At 35.8% G+C, this 14,017-nt stretch overlaps 1 long non-coding RNA gene across 2 annotated transcripts in view; it reads right to left on the reverse strand.

The window, feature by feature from the left end:
• LOC132028017 (uncharacterized) overlaps positions 1-14,017 on the reverse strand; it is a 130,632-nt gene that overhangs the window by 11,286 nt on the left and 105,329 nt on the right. The window contains exon 5 of one of the 2 annotated variants that reach the window (XR_009407320.1): positions 12,230-12,430. The exons of the other annotated variant lie outside the window; for it this stretch is intronic. This is a non-coding gene — a long non-coding RNA (uncharacterized LOC132028017). Of the gene's footprint in view, positions 1-12,229; positions 12,431-14,017 lie in introns of those variants that run through there. 2 annotated transcript variants of the gene reach the window in all.

Raw genomic sequence — 14,017 nt, forward strand, 5'->3', positions numbered from 1 at the left:
TGGGGAGGGTATGTGCTTTGGTGAGTGCTGTGAAGTGTGTAAACCTGGTGATTCACAGACCTGTACCACTGGGGATAAAAATACATGTTTATAAAAAATAAAAAATTATATTAAAAAAATAAATAAAAATAAATTTACTAATGAGAAAAAAAAATGAAGAAAGTCAGCAGAGCAGTGGACATTTCTTCAGCCATGTTCATCCACAGATGCATGCAGAGATTGGATTGGATATTTCCAGAGTTATTGGTTATAAAGGACAAAGCCAGAGATGGGCAAGGGAGTGATTATAATGATCAGACATGAAATTAGGTGTGGTGAGGAAGCAAGAGGGAGAACATCAAGGGGTTAGGAGGCAATGGAAGGTGGCTGGTAGGATCAGTGGATGGAGGTTCTCAGCGGCATCATTTTAGTTCAATCCGGGTTTTGTTTTTTTTCCAACCATTCGATTCTTTTTGAATCTTCATTCTGTTATTAATTGTACAGCTTTTTTGTGTCCCATGAAAATAATGATAAATGCAGCATTAAATCACTCATTCTTTCATATGTTCAGAAAAATTTTACCAATGGACAGTAAGTACCAGATGCTGTGGGATATAAAGTAAGATTGCTCTTTGGCCTCAAGTAGTCACAGCCTAACTGAGGAAACAGAGAGGTGGGTGAGGGATCACAGAACAATGCAGACTCCCATTAGGAGGGATTCTGAAGCAGTGCTTTGAAGATCAAATAGGAAATTTAAAAAGGGTGCCTTCCACGGCTCGTCCAAATCCTAAATTAAAATGCTATCGGAGGCTGGGCCAATTTAAGGCCTGTGGGATGCCCCCAAAGATCACCTAAATTATACAATTTCGCTAAGTAGCCATAACTGTTATACTAAACATGTCCATTTCACCCAGCTCTGTTTACCTCATCTTGTCCATGAAGCCACGTGGAGCAACTACTTCCCGTGCCTTGCTGAAATCAAAATGCTTTTGGTTTCTCTAACCTCCCAATGTAACGACCCTATCTAAGGCAGAGAGATTGGTTTGCCACTCATTCTTAGAAAATTCATGCAGACCTTCATAATTTATTATGAAGAGACAACTTATTCCCCAAGTGCCAACAAACTGCATGTTTCACATTCTGTTTTAGGATTTTGCCACTAACTAATATCAGATTCACCATTTGTCACTTGCCTGTTTAAAGAGGATGAACCCAGGTTGGAAATCAGTATCTCCTTCTGATAATGTTTTAAGGAGATGATAGTGTTTGAGAGTCACTTTCATGTTAAGGGAATTGAGGGGAAAGTATGCCTAAGACAAAAGTTGAAGGCAGACAGGGTGAAAGATACGGAACAAAAAGAACATTGGCCTGGAGAAATGGTGTTATTTAAGAAGTTTGCATTCAGTTCATGAAGGGGAGTAATCTAGGTCAGCCTGGATGAAGTCCTTAGAATTCAAAGATAATGTCTTGGTTCTGACATCTGGTGAAGGGCCCTCTCAGAGCCAAAGATAAAAGCAGACTTACTGGGGAAAAAACTTGGAAACGACTTTTAAATAAAACAAAGGAAATTCTTTTCTATGACATCACACAAATTCTGCCAAATCCGAGTTTGCCAGCGCTTGTCACAATGTTTACAATTAAAAATTTGAATACATAAAAGTCCTTGCTTCCACTGCAGTTCAGCAAGGCTGCCAAGAATCTGGGAGAGCTCCTTCAAGGGAGAGGGGGAAAACACACAAAAACATTAACTAGATGACGACAAAGACTCACAGCTCAACCCAGATAATAGAGACTAGTGTGTTAAAGAGAATGTATTAAATGGGTCAGCCCAGGCCTATCTGACAGCCAGCCATTAATTGCTTTCTTTTTTTTTCTTTCCTTAATTGTAAAAGTTTATTCCCAAGTTTTGTTTTATTTAATTCCCTTAGTGTCTATATTAATTTTTCAATCTTAAAACCAAAATACAGATTTAACACTTCTTCTCTTAAGGTTAAAAAAAGTACCTAACCAAGGATGAGACTCCCTTTGATTATCTTTTGGTTAAATTTCACTAATTTCTTTTTTTTCTTAATGCTTGAGTGAAGTATCTGATGAGCAGAAAATCCAATATACTCTGTTCAGTTTTTGCTGGGGGAGGCAGGAGGTGGAAACTGGAAATCCTGAAATTGCCAAAATTAAAATAGTCTGATTAAGTTTCTTCTCAACTTAATATTAGGAACAATTTATTATTATGCCTAGACTTGCCAGCCCTGGAATCAAATATGTTTCCTCTAGGGAAAGCAGTAAAGGCAATTAGAACAGTATGCCAATTGTTGCAGTTTAGAAATAGCACTGAAATATTCTTTGCATTTCAACAGACAAAAGTTTTAACCCACATTATTTATGAAACAGCAACCGAACAGTGTGAGTAATTATATGGGTGGGTACTCCATGGGTGGGTATTGTTCTATCATTTTATATTCTCTCAATAGACAGGCATGCTACAAAAGCAAGAAATTTTGAAACTGAGCTACATGAATAATTCAGATTGAAATGACATTAAACATACACAAAATTAATCTGGCATATTTAATGATGAATCATTGTTCTTTTATATTGGTGATCTTGCATAATTGACAATGGGTTTACATATTTATTGGAACTAGTATCTTTAAGGATTTTTTTCTCTCTTTCTTATTTCTCAGTCTCTACTGTCAGTGTTGCTTGACAGTTTCCCTCATTCCGTGGTAGATTTTAATTTTTATCACTTTACTCCTGCCATGTAAATTAACATAAGATTTAGGGGTACCCGGGTGGCTCAGTTGGTTAAATGTCTGCCTTTGGCTCAGGTCATGATCTCAGGGTCCTGGGATCCAGCCCCATGTCGGGATCTCTGCTCAGTGGGGAGCTTGCTTCTCTCTCTCCCTCTCCCCAACTCATTCTCTCTTGAATAAATATATAAAATTCTTAAAAGAAAAAAAAAAAACACAAGATTCTAAACTTAGCACCTCCAATTTAGGCCCAAAGCTCTACTCTGAGGGCCTCAGTGCCCCTGAGTGCTTTGCCCGTCTTACACCACCACACAGGGTCTTCAAATGCCATTGAAACTACTCTCCATTCGGAACCCTTAGGAAGTCCTGACATCTGAAGAGTTAAGAGACTGAAAACATAGGTTCTAAGTCTGTCTGTGTGTTGGTGATAGGGCAGCACACGCTGGAAGCAGTATCCAGGGAGGAGGGTGAGGGAACCAGTCAGTCCACCTGGCTACACAGATTGGAGTTTAAAAACCTGCACTGTGATTCCTTCAGAGGAAACACGAAGCTGCTCCCATTGTTTTTCCTTCTTATTTTAGGGCCTTAATATTACCAGATGCCTTAAAAGGAAGGGATAGTTTATATCCACATTATTTCATAGATGTCTTTTCGATCATATGCATTGCCTAGCACCAGGACTTAGCATAACGCTAAGTATGCTAAGTCAATTAATAATTGACTTACATTATTTTTATCATTTTTTAAAGAAACTGCTCAGCCTTGAATATATGTGGCTCATTAGAACCAGGCCATTGGCTCACTTAACCTGTAAGCCATAGATTACTAACTGAGCCCAGTTCTGGGTCATTCACCCAGTATTCTAGGTACAAAACAGGTAGAAATCTATTTCCTGTCTCAAATCTACATTTTTGTCTTAAATATGAATTTAAATGTTTAAATTCATATTTAAATATGAATTTAAATATAAATTTTAAAATGTGAATTTGATCCTACAACCAGCAAGCTGCTTGAGCTTAGAGCCAATGGTTACTATACTACCTTGGTTTTCTCATCTTTAAGAAGAGGCACTTATTCATTTTGATAAGTTTTATGAAGTGGATCCTATGCAGAACATCATGCTAGACACTTCCATAGAGGAGAAAGAGAACAGTGTGGTACCCTGGGCTTTTTTTAGGGGCTGAGACCATACAAAACAGGTAGGTATCCACCCTTGCCTAAGCATTCACAAGAAACGGTATTTAGGAACCTCTCTTTAAATAAACAATGTTAACCAAAAAAGTAATTCTTCACTTCCACTTTCTTTTCCTTAAATCCCTTTTGGGGTTTAGTAAGGACACTGATAAGATGCCTTATATTCCCTAGAGTTAGAAAGCTTTTTATTTCTAATCTAAATCCTTCCTGCTATAGCTTAAATCCATTTCCTCTTATTCTATTCTCATGGAAGACAGAGAAAAACCATTCATCCTCCTCTATATAATAGTCCTTCATGTATTAAAGATTTCAGCCTTCATTTCTCCAGGTTACATAATGCCAATTCTTTTCATTTTACTCATATATCTTATTTTCCCAAGCTTTTAAATTAATTCCATGGCACTCCCCTTAGACTATATGGATAATGAAATAGTCATGCAGCCCCTTTCAGATTCTAATTGGGTAATAAACCTTCAGGGAGGCAAGTATTTTTAAATCTTAAATCAGAATCTCACATGATCTGGGGTTTAAAACATTTCTGGCGAGCAGGAGATGTTGGAAAGCACATGTACCACTGGCACAGAAAGCATGGGATGAAGTGGGAAAGTACCATTTGGATGTTAGTATTTCATAAAAGAGAAAAGTAAGGCGTGTGTCACAGCAAATAAGGAAAAGATGCAAGATTAAAGTTACAATTAAAATAACCAGCTGCTGATTCCTGGTTTCCTACCAAATTGCTGTCAAGTGACCATGATATCTGATCATAGTAATCTAGGCTGAAGTTTAAAAAAAAAATAAATCACATTATCACAGCTTAATTGGGCAGTGGGAATTCACCATGCACAGCGTTGATCATACTTTTCTGGAAAGTCTTTCTGTTATCTTCTCTTCCCTCTCCAGTGAAGTGCTACAAAAGAGTTCCTCTCCACTAATATATTCTACAGGGGGAAATAAGTTAAATCTCTGATGTTAATTAATTCAACATCATATAATGTCTAAATCAATGAGCATGTATATGAAATATTATTTGCCTTAATTTGGCAACTGATGCATGGACAAATAAAATATGGTATATCTATACAATGGAATATGATTCAGCCATAAAAAGGAATGAAGTGTTAACACGTGCCACATACCATAAATAAACCTTGAAAATGTTAAGTGAAAGGAGCTAGACACAAGAAGCCACATATTGTAGGATTCCATCTGTAGGAAACGTTCAAAACATAGAGGCAGTGACAGATCAGTGGTTGCCAGGGGCTTTGGGAAGAGGGATGGAGAGTAAATGCTTAGTGGGGACAGCATTTGCTTTTCAGGTGATGATGAACTACTGGAACTAGATAGTGGTGATAGCTGCACAACATTATGAAACATGTTTTAAAATAGGAAATTTTACGTCATCTGTATTTTGCCACAATAAAAAAAAATTATTTGTATTCTCAGGAACTGCATGTATTAATGCAAAATTAGGCACAGATAGAGGCGGGACCTGAGAGGACCCTCTTGCAAGTTGGTAATCAGCTAGTTGAGTATTTACTGGGAGCCTAGTGAGAGCCAAGTATTAGGCTGGGCACTGAGACAGCAGCAACAGAGACTGATGTGGGCTCTGGTACAGAAATTTCCCAGAGCATCGCTTCCATTTCTTCTCTTCTGACAGAGATGAATTTATTCTTAAAGGAAAAATAAGAATAAAAGTAATGATTGGACTCTATTGACCCACCTTTATACATGATAATAAACAACCCAAAATGAAGTCACTAGCTGCTTAAGCCCATAAAAGTTCATCTTGGGTCCTAAAATAAGGACTGTCAAATTTACACTTAACTTACTGAATGCCATAAAAATAAGGCTTAATGTATACTGTATCTGCATACGATTTCACGGATTGAAATCCTTCCATTCTTATATACTATTTATTATAAAGAAAAAACACACAGGATAGTTTGGATTACTGTTCAATAAATACTTCTTCTGCACTTCCCTCCATGGGTGTCCTGTATTCCCCTGCCCCACTGATTCAGGGCTTGGCCACATGACTAGATTTAGCCAATGGAACTTTAGAGGATAATGGGCATGGAGGCCTTAAATGTGTTTGCACAGTTAAGTTTGGTGCTGTGTCTCTGCTCTCTGTCACAGGAATGTGCTCTGGACAGACGTCAGTCCAAGAACAGTGAAAGACACGTAAGGCATATATAACCTTAACCAGCAGCCTGAAGAAGAATTGTCCAATTGTTCTGGATTAAATCAAACTGCAGTCAAACAAGGACCTTTGGAGCAGGAGAATAATTTCATGTTGTTGTCAGTCATGGAGTTTTAGAGTTCTTAGGCAGTGTTATTGTGGTAACAGCTGATTAGTACCACACATACATTGAAACAAACATGCCCAGGATTCTCTCACAATATGACTTTTTAAAATACTTAGCAAGTTAACCATCAATAATAAATTAGTTTTGGGGGCGCCTGGGTGGCTCAGTGGGTTAAGCCGCTGCCTTCGGCTCAGGTCATGATCTCAGGGTGCTGGGATCGAGTCCTGCATCGGGCTCTCTGCTCAGCAGGGAGCCTGCTTCCCTCTCTCTCTCTGCCTGCCTCTCCATCTACTTGTGATTTCTCTCTGTCAAATAAATAAATAAAATCTTTAAAAATAATAATAATAAATTAGTTTTTCTTCCATATTTTCTTATTTAGTTACAGATTTAGTATTAAAAATTATCAACTGTGTAAAACGGAAATTTAAACTAAGTCATCTAACTTTTATCTATTAGTATAATGATAAGATTTGCAAGGATGGGTTATGGACATTGGCGAAGGTATGTACCCCTGGGGCAAATAATATATTACACATTAATTTTAAAAAAAGGTTTGTAAGGATATATTACTGGGGTGTGAATAAATATAGAAATTACATTTGCTGCATATATGCTGATATAATCAGGTTCCAGTAAACATCTTGATGAAAGCAAATTAATCACTAATTTGACATTTTCTTTTGGCAAATTAGCAAGATTAGGTTTCACATTAAATGAAAATGTGTTTGCATTGAAGTACTCCATCAAAGCAAAATCTCTCACTATATTCTTTCATTTTAGATGTTTCTATTCCTAATTTTCATGTTTTCAGTCCCCAATGTCACCTTTTTTGTGAATTTTTCCTTATAAAATATTCAAGAGATCTATAAGAAAAATGTTTGGCACATTTGGAAAAACCTTGCGATGTTATTCTTTTAACCTGTGTCCCTCCATTGGTTTAAGTGGAAATTTAAAATGTGAAACACCATAGAATGAATATTAAGAAAAGTTTCACAAAAGACTGTGTTTATTAAAGAACTGTGCTTGTGTTTTAATTTTTCATAGAGGACAAGGTTTTTTCCTCATAAAGTGCTAGTTTATCAGATAAATATAATTTACAAACTATAACGGAACATCATGTGAAGGTAATTTTCCTCTCACTGGTTACTTTCTGTCATTCACAAAAGTTCACTGGGGTAAGAAAACATGCATGCAAAAGAATACACCAAGAAGAAAATGAAACAGTGCTCTTTAAGAAGTATATTCAAGGGGCGACTGGGTGGCTCAGTGGGTTAAGCCTCTGCCTTTGGCTCAGGTCATGATCCCAGGGTCCTGGAATGGAGCCCCACATGGAGCTCGCTGCTCCACAGGGAGCCTGCTTCCTCCTCTCTCTGCCTGCCTCTCTTCCTACTTGTGATCTCTGTCAAATTAAAAAAAAATTTTTTTTAAATAAACATATTCAATTAAAATTTTTAAAAAAGAAAAACAAAAAAATTAACCTTGGAAAAAATACTTGAGGATAGATAAATTATAGACAGACAAGGAGACCTAGCATCTAATTCCTTGAGATAGCTCAGAGTTAAACATGACTGTAAAAAGGCCAAAACACACCCCAAAGTACCCACAAAAGGAAGTGTACCAGAAACTGTTATTTATTCATTCGTTCAATAAACATCAATCATACACTATGTACTTGACTAGAAATTTAAATAAATCAAGGAAGTGGAGATTATAGGTTGTAGGAACGCTGAGAAACTTATATATGGACTAGAATAGAAAAACACAGCAAGGAATTCTGTCCTGGGAGGAAAAAGTGGAAAAACTCCAGAGGCAAGTCTCCACAGCAAGTTCATTGTGTGTGTCCTTTGACTAAATTAGAGCCATAGAAACCTCCCTTTGTATATTCATGCACTGTAAAGCAGTAGGTCTTGTGACCAGAAGGAGAACCTAAAGCAAGAGAAGAAACTATTTGGAGAGATCTATCAATTTTACTGTTGTAAAAACTGATAGATGAAATGTTTTGCTGTGTAAATTTAGAAATGCAGTGGACTCCTAAACTGGTTAAAAAAATAAATAAATATTTTTAATAAATTCCTAATACTCATGAGACCAAGTAAATGTGAAGTCTAAATTATTTTAAATGCCTAGATAACGTCCAAAATATTTTTTAAAGTTTTTCATTTCTGCAGTGGATAGGATAGCCCCCTGAGATTCCAGGCATCTAGTGTGCACACATCTTCTCTAGCGATTCAAAAAAACACTAACATAGGTGCCATTGTGAAAGGTTTTTGCAGATGTAATTAAGGTCCCTAAACAGCTGACCCTAAATTAGGGACATTACATAGATAGATAGGACCTAATCTCATTAACCTTTTAAAACAGAGTTTTCTCCCATTTGTCTCAGAAGAGAAAGTTAGAGGGCTTCAAAGTGGAAAGTCAATGAGAGAGAAATTCCCCATTGCTGGCTGTATTCATTTCTGATTGCTGTTGTAACAAGTCATGCCAGATTTAGTGGCTTAAAACAGTGAAAATTTATCCCCTTATGTTCTAGAGGTCAGAAATCCAAAATGAATCTTGAGTAGCTAACATTTTTAAGATTTTATTTATTTATTTTGAGAGAAAGAGAGAGAGAGCACAGGCATTCATGAGTCAGGGAAGGGGCAGAGGAAGAGAGAGAATCCCATGCAGACTGCACACTGAGTGGGGAGCCCAGGATGGGGCTCGATCTCACAACTATGAGATCATGACCATGAGATCATGATTTGAGTCAAAATCAAGAGTCAGACACTTAACCCACTGAGCCATCCAGGTGCCCCATCAGGCAAACATTAAGGTGTCAGTAGGCCAGTTCCTTCTGGAGGCTCCAAGAGATAATTTGTACCTTGTTCTTCCAGCTTCTAAAGGCAGCAGAATTCCTTGGTTCCTGTCTACATCATTCCAATCTCCTCTCCTGTCTTCTTATTGCCTTCTCTGCTATTAGGACCCTCATGATGACGTTCAGGCCTATCCAGATAGTCCATGATAATTCCTCATCTCAAGATCCTTAATTTATACGCATCTGCAAAGTCTCTTGCCATACAAGGTAACACATTCACAGGCTTCAGGGAGTGGGACATGGCAATCAGGGAGGCACATTATTCAGCCTGTCACACTGGCTTTGAAGTTGAAATGAGTGACATGGTAAGGAACGTAGGTAGCCTTTCAGAGCTAAGAACAGCCCCCAGCTGATGGGCAGCAAGGAAAAGGAGACCCCAGTCCTACCACTGCAAGAATTGGGTTTTGCTAATGAAAATGAATTCAGAAACATAGTGTTTTCCAGAATGAACAAATGAGAACTCATTTAAGCCAACAGCTTCATTTCAATTGTGTGATATTATGAGTAGAAAACCCAAACTTCTAACCTAGAGAATGGTAAGATATTACAGAGGTATTGTTTTAAGCCACTAAATTTGTGGTCATTTGTTACACAGCAAGAGAAGAGAAATACAATCTCAAAATATTTTAATCTCCAAATATTTTGAAAATATTTAAAATATTCCAAATCATTGCAGTATTCATAATGCTATGCACTAAAAAGTTTTGAACTCTGTCCTCAAGTCATTAAAAATGTGAGCAGTATGGATATGTGCAGGTATCAATATCACCTAGCTGTTCATGTTCTTTGTCAACATCAGTATAATTATTTTAGTCAGCTCATGCTCTAGTGACATATAAATGAAAGCCTTTGAAACCATGACTCTCAATTACATATTAGTTAGGAGCAAAAGACACAGCAAGGACTTGGGAGAAGATGGTATCATGCAATATTAATTCTTCCATTTCAATGAAATTCGGACCCAACCACAGGAGAATGTTGAGAACCAAAATCCATTTCCATAATCCTCATCAGAGTATAGTTTTTGCCTTTTTTTTTTTTTTTGTAAGAGTAAATATAACTTCCCTTGGGTAGAAAGGGAAAATACCAAATCTATTAAAATAAATAAAATGAACCTATTTAGATACAAAAATCTTATCTATAATAGCAGGGTACTACCACAATTTATACCAAAGACTCTTAATTTATCTACCTTCCATATACGATGAAGTTTGGACCCAGCCACAGGAGAAATTTGAGATCTGAAATCCATTCCTATAATTTTCATCAGAGCACAGTTTTCATTGTTTTTTGAAGAGAAAATAGAATATCCCTTAAGTAGAAAAAAATATATAACCAATGACCAGGGTGAACCATGGAGAAAAACAAAAAACACCCACTTGAGTCATATTTGCATACAATGAGAACAAACAATGAAGCAGGTTTGAAGAAGTTACCATGTTCGTGCCATCTTTACTTTATGTGATAATCCATTGTTCTGATCTTTAAAACAAACAAAACTAGAAGGCAGTCCTCTTTTCCCATATCCTACCCCAACTCCCCACACAGACACATCTCAAGGCAGATGATTCATCAGATCTGAAAAATGTTTAGAGACAATAAGTACATCAAGGCTGCAGGCTGCCTGCTCTCCTAGCACACACATCCCTAAACACTACCCCCCCCCCATAAACATACCTTGACTGGTTTCACTTTGAATTCGTGTCCATAAACCTCAAACAATCCCTTAATGCTCTCTGGCTCTTACTATATACTTTCTTATCCTGTTCATTTTCTACTCTTCTAGGAAGCTATTTTATTTTTTCTCCTTTTATCTAAAATGTCCATCTTCTCCTCCTGCATTCTCTCTTGAACATGATTTTATTTCCAACTTCATTATGAAAATTGAAGCAATCAGAAGAGAACATTCACAGATTCCGACTACCACATCTAACCAATGGACAGTCTTGTCCATTGTCATCTGTTACTTTGACAGTTTCCTGTATTGTCACCTGTTACTTTGACAGTTTCCTGACATTAGCAGAGGAAGCACTCCTATAGTACATCAGTTCTGGACTGCTGTTCCGGGACTCATTTTTGGTGTCCTACTCTAGAACCTTCTTCTCCTGCCCTTCAAATGATGCTATAATACAAACTTTCCAGCTGTAAATTCTTTGTGCTTAAAATCGCTAAAGTAGCTTCCTTTACTGCAACTTAACTGACTGATACATTAGTCAGAAATTAATAAGAGAAAAATATCGTTGTTAGTAGTTTTTTTTAATAGAAATAAAGGAACATACTCAACAAACAAAAGATGAAGAAGAGATTTTGAAATGGGCATACTCCAGGAAACAGAAGAAAATTTTAGACCAAATATCTTAAATATGTAATCAGATCAAAGACAAGAAATGCAAGAAAACAAAGGTGAGAGATGCTGTCTCAATTAAGGAAGAGGTCAAAAGGAGCAGGTAAAGCCTAAGGAGGAAACATCATTACAGAAATAAAAACCAAACTGAAAGCAGCAAAATGGTGACCAAACACTGGGGAAAACACGGTTGTAATATGGAAAGGAAGCTCCAGAAAATAACAGAGAAGTGAAGATAATAAATTTGAAAGGCAGCCAATACATAAAGAGGAGAACAGAATGTAAAAACCACTCATCCAAGAAACATTCCTTTTCTTTTTTTTTTTTTTTTAATTTTTATTTATTTGTTAGAGAGAGATACAGAGCACAAGCACAGGCAGACAGAGTGGCAGGCTAGAGGCAGAGGGAGAAGCAGGCTCCCTGCCGAGCAAGGAGCCCAATGTGGGACTCGATCCCAGGACGCTGGGATCATGACCTGAGCTGAAGGCAGCCGCTTAACCAACTGAGCCATCCAGGCATCCCTGAAACATTCCTTTTCTAAAAGAACACTTATATGTCCATGTTAAAAAGCTTAACTGTGTTCTATGAAGAATGAATAAATGAACTGTGTTCAATTAAAGAATCATCATATTTCCTACTGATACTACTCTCTTTCAAAAACAAAGACTCTTGTAAGTATTTGAGAAGAATCAAATCCCCTACAAGAGTTTCTTAAAAATAGAATAATCTCGGTCTCCACTTCAGCAACACCAAAGGCCAAAAAGATGAGAAAACTACATCTACAGAGGGATAAAAGGAAGGGAATGGCATCCAAAACCTATACACCCAGCCAACAGACTGTCATGCCCAGGGCCGGGGTTGGGTGGGGGGAGTATTTTGCGATACCTTGGGAATAAATGTACCATAACCTCTTCTTCAAAATAAAATGTACATGAATTCTTTATGGAAGGCACGTATTGCATGGAGCACTTGGTGTGGTGCATAAACAATGAATTCTGGAACACTGAAAAGAAAGGAAAATAAAATGAAAAAAAGTACATGAATTCTTAATAGGGCTAATTGAAAGATGATGCAAAACAAAAAATTCACTAGTGCAGATAACCCACTATAAAAGAACCGATGGTATATAATGACTCAAAATAACATAAGTAATATAATATAAATATAATAAGAGTAATAGTATTGTAATTCTTAAAAGAAAGGCTATATAAATATTAATTATAGTGGTATAATAAGTGTTCAATACAAAAATTTCAAAATGGCCCAAGAGAAACAAAAGAAAAAATTAAAGAATATTCATAATCTAAAATCCCAGTATTGCTAACTATGAAACACTAAAAATAAACAAATCAATCAAATAAAATCAAACTACAAAACAAAAGTAGAGAAAGCAGAATGAAATAGTAACAATGGATATAGGATAACTGAATTAGAAAATGGAAATGCTAAAGAATTGATAAATCATCCTCGAGGAAATTTCTAAAATAATAAATTAATTAAATTGATACCTAAATATTTTAAAATAAATTGATACCTAGATAAATATTTTAAAATCCACAAACTCAAGAATGAGAATGAGAGGAAAACACAAATATGCCATAAATTAAAAGAATTTTAAGGACAGATTTGCACAATTGTTAGCTAATACATTTTTAAACTAGGGTAAAATGCATAATTCAATCCAAATTAAATATTTATTATGGGTATGAAGGAGGGTACATGTTGGGATGAGCACTGGGTATTATATGCAACTAATGAATCATTGAACACTACAATAAAACCTTATGATGTACTATATGTTGGCTAACTGAACATAATGAAAAATAAAGAAAATTTTTAAAAGAGGAAAGATAAATAAATAAATATTTTAAAAGATTTATTATAAAATCATGAATATAAGACCAAGAAAAGATTGACAGATTATTTAAGGTTTATTATTATTGGTTATTTTCATTTTATAGAGCTACTTCCCTAAACATCACCTAACCCCAACTTCACAAATAAATTGTATCAAATCTGTAAGGAAAAAAAATTCCCATCCTATTTAAACTGTGCCAGAGCACATTAAAAAAAAAAAATAGCCCCCTCGCTATTTATAAAATAACATATTACTGCCATTGTAATCACATAAAAGTAGCTATTAAAAAGAAAATATAGGCTAATTTCACTTTTCTGATTTTAATCATTCCAGGAAGTCAGAGTTGGATCAAAATCAATAATTCTACTAATAATTTTCACCATATAGTAACCTAAATAGATAGCAAAAATATATTTGATAAAATTTAACCTTTTATAAGAATTGGCTTAAAAATTTCATTCTTAATTTTTAAAAATTTCAATAAAAATCAACTTTTTTAGCTACTTAACTATACAGCATATATAATCCAAATGCCAGTATCATGCTTATTGTTACACTAAAACATATGATTAAAGTAAGGAATGGGGTAAGAAGATGCCTAATATCACCATGATAAATTCACTTTGCTCTGACAGAACTCTGAAAACAGCACCAGAGTAAGATTTAGCTATATAGATATGGATATATATATATATCCATATATATATATATATATATATATATATATATATA

This window comes from Mustela nigripes, chromosome 12 (genome assembly GCF_022355385.1).
Source record: "Mustela nigripes isolate SB6536 chromosome 12, MUSNIG.SB6536, whole genome shotgun sequence".
In the NCBI taxonomy this organism is placed as follows: Eukaryota; Metazoa; Chordata; class Mammalia; order Carnivora; family Mustelidae; genus Mustela; species Mustela nigripes.